Source organism: Mycetomoellerius zeteki, unplaced genomic scaffold, assembly GCF_001594055.1.
Source record: "Mycetomoellerius zeteki isolate Tzet28-1 unplaced genomic scaffold, Tzet1.0 scaffold42, whole genome shotgun sequence".
NCBI classification, from domain to species: Eukaryota; Metazoa; Arthropoda; class Insecta; order Hymenoptera; family Formicidae; genus Mycetomoellerius; species Mycetomoellerius zeteki.
Window position 1 is genome coordinate 328174 of NW_017257414.1, and position 8450 is coordinate 336623.

Here is an 8450-nt window from a genome sequence, read left to right on the forward strand (position 1 = left end):
AAGGTATTATCGAATCCCGGAATATAAGTAGATCGATGAATTTTCAACATTATTTCCTTTCCTTCCGCTCGACGCGATCTCTTTTTCCTTCACAGTAAAATTCCCGGGGCTTTCGTGAAATATTCGTATGAACTGAATCGATGTGGCATCGAGTCATCGATTCCGGTAAAGCTCGCGATTCGAGTGACCCGCTTCTCATCGGATTATGGAAATATTACGATAAGAATATTGTCGAGCGAATGCTCGTTGTTTTTTCTCATTTTTATTGAGAAAAATTTATCGATTCTGCTTTTAATCTTTCTGCAAATTCTATCATTTTATTTGTTTCTTTACAATTTTAAGAATTATTTCGATATAAATTAATGTAATTCATTTTTATGGAAATATTGAATTTAAAAAAATACACAGCAAAAATATTGCAAGTGTTACGAAGACTGTATTACTTTTTATTGTGTACCTATATATTTTTGGTAAATCGTGTATCTTTTTTGAAAGAAAATAATTGTCAAAGAAAATTGGTAAATAGATTACTTATTGGCAGTTTTTATTACCAAAATTGTAGGAAAGTGTACAGTGAATAGATGCACTGGCAGAATATTTTACTTGCTGTACCTATATCATATGGAGTTGAAAGACGTTAGAAAATAAGTTGCGCTGTCATCATGGATAATGTATTATATGCTTTTTGAATTATAGCCAAATGTGACATGAATGCTATCATAGGGTTTCTTGGAGAAGTATACATACATGTTATGTGAATCTATCATATAACGGATATACTGTGTACATATAATCCTTTTAATAAAGAGTTAGATATATAAGGTGGCGCACGAAATGTCATACCGTTTAATTATTTTATTAAAACTTGTGAAGTATCGGTTTTCTCAATTGTGTGAACCAATTCTATACCTTGTGGAAATTATGTTAGGTGTGGCATCACGAATCAGAATTGAATACTCCAGAATTATATATACTTCGTATAATTTCAAGAGATAATTAAATTAAGGTATAACATTTCGTGCGCTATCCTGTATATCTAAAATTAAATTTGTCAAATCAAATTTGTGTGTGTGTGTGTGTGTGTGTGTGTGTGTGTGTGTGTGTGTGTGTGTGTGTGTGTGTGTGTGTGTGTGTGTGTGTGTGTGTGTGTCGAATATATTATAAATATTACCTATCTTCATCGTTAATCAGGAATTTATATAACTTCAATGCAGCAATGAAACAAAAATTAATCTTAAAAAAAGGATTAAAGTTTAGTTCTAAGTTTCTTAAATTCTAAAAAATGCAGTAAATTACTATGCTAAGTTCTTCAAATGCATTTACTTTCTATTTTATTATAATTTCGAACATATTTCGCTACATCATGTGCATTCATGAGTAAATTATACTTTAGACAATTGCAGACTAAATTATGCAGCATCGAATTGTTAACCCGGAGGAGAATACTTAATATTTAAGTGCTTCATTTGCTAGAAATTCAAAGAGTAAATTTACGTTTTGCTCACTGTAGAAGTAATTCGTAGAAAATTTAGATAGAGATTTGATATTTTTCTTAAATTTGGATAAGATTTAATATTTTTCTTACAATAAGTTCAAAACTGTCGCTGTTTTCGTTGCTTTTGAACTCTTTTTTAATATTATATATCGAAAATTTAGATTTCGCTTTGATTTCTCAGAATCATTTTTGACTTTCCGATTTTTAGATCCGATTTTTAAGATAAAATATTTCGTCCGTAAAATCCGACTTCTGATTTAAGCGATATGACGTTCGTAGATTTTGTTGCGACATGCTTTTAATCATACAGTAACCCATTCTAGCAACAGTCCTCTTTATTTTATCTTGATGGATATAGAGGATGTCGGATTGGACATGGTCGTTTTGTCTTTTTGTCAAAGAGATTTTCGTACGTGGATTGCCAAGATTACGTGAATCATCTAGACTGAGATAGAATTTAGTTGGCTGTTTTCTTGTGATAGAGTACAAAAGTGACGCATTAAAACAGGAAAATGATGGAAGTTGAAGTCTTGTTGGAGTTTCTTAATGAAATAATTAAGAAATTTTAACAAGAGTATTCAAAATTTACTTTAGCTCAGAATGTACTTTTAATTAAAATATTGGACTAATATATACGGAAAAAAGTTATTATTTTTCAGTAAATGAGTTCAGTAAATGAATTATTTTAATATTGCTTAAACTTTTCTCAGAATATAATTAATATTGTTGATATTGGATATATTGAATGATTTCGATTACTCGAATTGTGGAAGAGGAATAAGTGCTTGTAAATAAAGCTAAATAAATCTAAGTTAGATCATCTAAATTCTATCATTACACGTATGTAACGAATGTGATCGTTATCATTATAAACGTTACGATTATAGCACTTTATTATGAAGTCAATGATGACCATTTGCATACCGACGCATACGCGATACCACTTGCGATTTCTGAAAGAATAAAGTATCGGTATCGATCGATGGTTAAAAGAGGATGAATGAGGATCAATGAAGTCAATGGAAGTAACGATTTCTTTATATTCAATTAGACTTTCAACGGCGTTTGACGATGTAGGAACGTATTATTTTTATTACCGTGTGCGAAATCGTGGCAAGCTTCTATAAAAATCGTATCTTTATGGATTACGGAATATCTCACATTCAGCACATTATCAACGAGATTGCGAGAACGAGGATACGTTCCCCGGCGATTTCGCAACGTGCTGCGCTTTCAGACGAAGCACATGGCGACAATCGGTGTAAAAGTCTCTCCAATTCGATCGAGATGGTCAACTAAAGCGTCTTACGATACGTGTACGTTTCAGAATTCGGAGTATCGAAGCGTATTTGTTTGTATATTCACGGCGCGTGCAAGTTGCGATATTAGTGGAACATTTAAGTGGATTTTTTACTTTTTATAACACGGCATAAAAATAAATTGTATTGTTATCTGTTTGAAAAGCATCGAGAGAGACAATAAAATCACAATTTAAATGTGCAAATCCAAATTGGCGTTCTTAAATAATTTAAGAATTTCGATGAAGTAACAACGTAAATCGGAAAATATGTTTTTAAAATATATCTCAAATTTTTAAAAGCAAACAGTTTTAATAAAAAAGTGAGAAATATAAACTGCAAAATTTAAATGTAAGATAAAAGTTCCAGTGACTAGACACGTACCTATGTCCGGACTTACACAAAATTTACTATTATTAATCTCAAATGCTTTTTTTATTACTGTATTATAATTTAATTGTATTTAAAAATTACAATTAAATTATAATATTACGTTTTAAAAAGCGTATTTGAAACTAACTTAAATACATAAATGTCCAGACTTAGGTACATGTCCAGTCATTGGGACTGGACAGTACCTATGTCCGCACAGAGAAAAAGATTTCTTTGAATTTAATAAATTTTATTGTATCCAAATAAATTTGATATTTGGAATGGTCCAAACAAACCAATGTTTAAATCAATAGGTGCGATTGTTTGAATTTGAAACAATGTACATCTTTGTCTTAAATACATTGTTTGTTTGAACAGATAATGTAATGTCTATCTTCAACATTCGCATGATCAAATTGTACTGCACAAACATAATTGATATAGTACATAGTAGTACTATTTGTTCAATCTTGTTGTTAGACGTATAAGCCATTGTTTTCGTAATTTCAGCCAAAAAATATAATGGTTGTTCTAAGAAGGTAATTTTTTTGCATAGATCTCTACCATAACCTCTATCAATATATTTTGCCATTTTCAAATAAATAATTTGTTTCATTGTTTGTATTCATTGTAATCAAATAATATATTATTTGATTGAAAGATATTACTTCAAATAATAATGTTATTTCTGTCAAACAATAGAGGTTTCTCGAATGAAACAACAAAATTTTTATTCAAACAAATAATATTTCGTACAAGCATACCATATGTTGTTTCAATTAAAACAAATTTTAGTCAAATAAATAGGAATATTAAATCTAAAGAAACCTTTTTCTCTATGCGGACAGTTACACAAAACCTTATTTATTTAAATTAATATTAGTCTCAAATGCTTTTTACCTTAAAGATCAATTTGAATTAGTTGTCTTTTGTCAACATCTATTTATATTAATATGTATTTCCCATCAGCATACTAATTTTCTAATTGTGATCGGACACTGGGACAATTATGTCTTAGCGTCCGATCGACTGTCCGGCTTTGCCACATTGACACATTCTATTACTTATTTAAATATTTTTTATATAAATATTAATTAATAATTGTTATAAGTGGGTTTAAATCATTTTTCCTTGCTTAAGGGATAACACCTATGTAAAATTTAAAAAAAAAAATCGATTTTTTTCCTCTTAAAATACACTTTAGGGTCTCAAAAATGAGGTGTAAGTGGTTTTATTGTGATACATTATTTTTTTGAAAGTTACAGGCTCCTAAAAATTCAATTATTAACTTAAAAGTATTCACATTCAAAACTTTAAACGCGTTTTTCTCAAAACAGTGTTTTTTAAGTTGGCTAGCAGTAGAACTCAAATAATTTTTGAATAAATATGATGATACAAAAGATAAGCCAATGTGAGCCCCAACACAAGTTTTTCTTGTGTAATAATATATATTATAATTGAATTAAATGCTTTGGCTAAGCGACCTCTCACTCAGTCTTGACATCTCTCTGTTGTTACATCATTTTTGTAACAGACCATCGTTAAACTGAATCCATTGAATAAATTCTAATAAGTACGCTTGTTATATTCGACAAAATATAACAGACGTTAAAGAAGAATTCAAACATTGACAATAGCTTAACGATGATTTGACGACTTGAATTTTATATTAACTCAATTTTCATTATTACTGAATGCCATCTTCATTTTCATTTATACTGAAGAGGATCCAATACCAGGGTTGAAACGTTCGTCTGTATTTAATTCAATTATAATATATATTATTACACACGAAGAACTTGTGTTGGCTCACATTGGCTTATCCTTTGTATCATCATATTTATTTGTTTATCTGTAGAAATCTTTATTTTTTGTTTAAATTTTATAAATAATTTTTAACTTATTTACTTCAAATTTTAATTTCAAATTCCAGCAGGCGCGCGCGTGTTCTCCGTACATGCGCGCCGGTTTTATGGAGGGGATACAGGTAAAATCTATTTTTTGGATTTTGGCTTCCCAAGGTATTCTTTCAATGTCTTTCGGGCTGTCGATTCGCTCAGGTCGCATTCTGTTAACGTATGTTGTTTACGTAAAATCGATTTTTAAGATATCAGGATATTTTTTCAGAAAAATGTTCCTGTAGAGGATACACAGGAATCGCTCAATACGGGTGAAAAGCGAGGGGGAAGTGCAAGTTGTACAAAAATACAACCACCATCCTCAAATGCAACACATGTTTTCATTTTACTTGCAAAAAACATTGGACTACAATTATTATTTGCAATAATTATAATACGACTGAAAGCGAATCAAACTTTTTTTCATTAATTCATTTTCTAATAAAACGTAACACTTATTTTTTTAAATAAATGATCATTTAGATATTATAAATTTTCATCGTATAATGTTTATTTGACGATATCAAGCTTTTAATCTTTCGAATTTTCAGTCTTATTCTACGGTGTTCTCTGTACACTGACGCGCCCACTCTCGTGAAAGGGTGCGCGCCCACTGGAAGGTTAACAGTATTTAACAAATCACATTTTCTAAAGAAATACGTTTTGAAAAGAATTTTTTTGATAAGTTACAAATTTTTTGAGTTACAACTGATTTACAATTCGATTTTTTGACGAAAATGGAACTTTTTGTTTGTACTTCCGCCATTTTGTTAAAAATCAATATTTTCAAAAACGGCTACGTATTTCTGTAGATATTTGAGTAAAGAAAATAAAAATATTTGTTTTTTTGTTCTAAACCAAAAATTATGACACTTGTGCTGCTAGCCGCGGAACACCATGCTATTTCGACTGTCTCCATCACACTGCTGTAGATCCGCCATTTTGATAAATAAGATTCTGAAAAAATTATTTTTTGTACTTTTTTATGTGCTTAATGAAGTTATAAAATTCATTTTTTAATAGAACGATTCATTAAACAAAAAAAAATTCCCAAACGTAGACCTTATTTACAGCCGATTACATAGGTGTTACTTCTTAAGGGAGTCTTAAGTTTTCAAATGAATACAAATATTTATATTAAAAATCTTATAATATATTATAATATATTATATCTTATAATATATTATAAATTATATTACTTATATGACAACCTACGCTTAAATGTCCGGCTACTGGGACATTTACCTTATATGAACAAAAAATGTAATATTTGTAAATTTATATTGATTAATGATGTTTTTTGTTTGACTATTGGCATTGTGAACTTTGCGCTGTTATCCCAGCTGTTCCTCGAGTTTTGTAAGAGGCGTGAAATTAAACGTCGAAGATAAAGGTTCGAATGTCAATTCGATAAGCGAGCGTGCTTGCTTCTAGATAACAATAGGTTATAACATAATTCGAAGGAAGTTGTTGCTAGAAGTAATGACGCTACAATTTTTCCGCGGCGCCAATTTTCCCACACCGCCAAAGGAAGAAAATACCCGTTCTTGCCAACCAACCATGAGTATCTCGCTCACTATAGCGATACGATCCGCAACCATAGCTGTGTTATTGATGAGTTCGTCTGTAACACGAGAACGACGAATAGACGCGGCGCTACACCCTCGTCGTTCTCAATTCCCTATACTCTATAGAAATGCTAACCGGTTCGTTACCAGCTACATGTAATATATAAAGGCGGAGTGGATGAACTGTGAAAAACTGGGGAGAACAGAGCGGCGAGATCTCTTTCTGCATGAAAAAAAGGTGGCCACAGGATGACCTAAGCGATAGGATTTGTGTAAGCCTGTAAAGGGACGGTAGAGTAATGACAGGTAGAGATGCAGGAGATTGGAAAGTCGCTGGTTTGTAAAGAACGTGTTTCGGTTTTTTGCGGATCTTTGTATCAATAGAAGATTTACTAGAGTACTGATAAGCCGCTTTTGACACTGACTCTTGTAGCTTGTAGTCTCTCAAAACTTTGAGTATTGTAAATAAATTATAGAAAGAAACACACAGAAGGAAAGGCTCGAGCTTCGAAGCTACTTCAGGGATTTCTTACATGAGCTGCAAGAAGAAATCTTATAAGTTAAATTCATTTCTTTTGCAATGATAGTAACGATAAAGCAATCGCAAAACTCTGGAGGCTAAATAAAGTCATTTAACTTATAAATACAATTTAGAGTGTATATTATAGTGAAAGAGAGATTTTAATTTATATAGAACAGCGTAGTTATTAAAAGATAAAAATTGTCAAATCAGAATTGTAATTAATTCGTTGCTACTTTCATTGCTTTAATGACGCACAGTACTTTGCGTTCATTATCGTTAATTATCAATTCAAGAACGCAACGAAATATATAATGATGCATTAAAAAAACAGAGAAGAACGCCTATGACTTTAACCCTTATGTTAATACTAAAGTATTCGGGTACTCATTTTAACTACTCAAAATTTTAATGGTTTCCATTTAAATATTCTTTATCTCGAAAAGTATTTAACTATAAAAGAAGTTTTATTAGTTATTTTAAAAAGATCTTGATGTTAGCTACAAGAATATTGAATAAAAAATGCGGGTTTCTATTTAAAATTTTAAAGTTAACTTTAGGAGCTCTTTCAATATCTGCATTCAAAGTCAAATGAATATTACCGCCATGTGATATATTTGTTGAAACCTTAACATTTTTTTCCTCAAATGCCTTGTTTTCAAGATATTTTACTTGTCCAATACTTTTTACTCATTCTGTAGAAAAAGGATAGGGAGAACGTCGGCTGATAGGTACGCTAGACTATTGCTAGAATAAGTGTGGAGGTCTTGAAGGTTTAAGAAATAATAGGGAACCATTTGCTACTTGTAGCATGCGAAATTGCATAGTGAATATCCGGGTAGTTTGTATTGATTGTAGTGTAAAATTTCCGGGTATTGACATATAAAAGTTAATGTGGCTTTAATATGTTTAATCCATTTGTATTCATATGTACATACTGATATGTGAGAAATTTAAATTATTATTACTTTAAAATATATGATTTTATACATTGATTTTATAAATTAAGTTATCCATGATGTATTTTAATAAAATAGATAATTTGTTATATCATAAATTAAATTTTAACAAGAACAAACAATTTATTTATTAAGATATTAATGAAATTTATATCAGCTCTCTCTCTTTTTAAAAATAATGAAATTTCATGGAAATCGCTGGTTTTCATAATCAACAAACCATCGTATATAACAGTGAATGCGAATAGCTTGAAATGCCATTTCTACACTTCGGTGACGTTTCGTTGTGGCCATTCGGGACAAACGAACTCGTCTCGTTCACGATCGATGGTATCGGAAG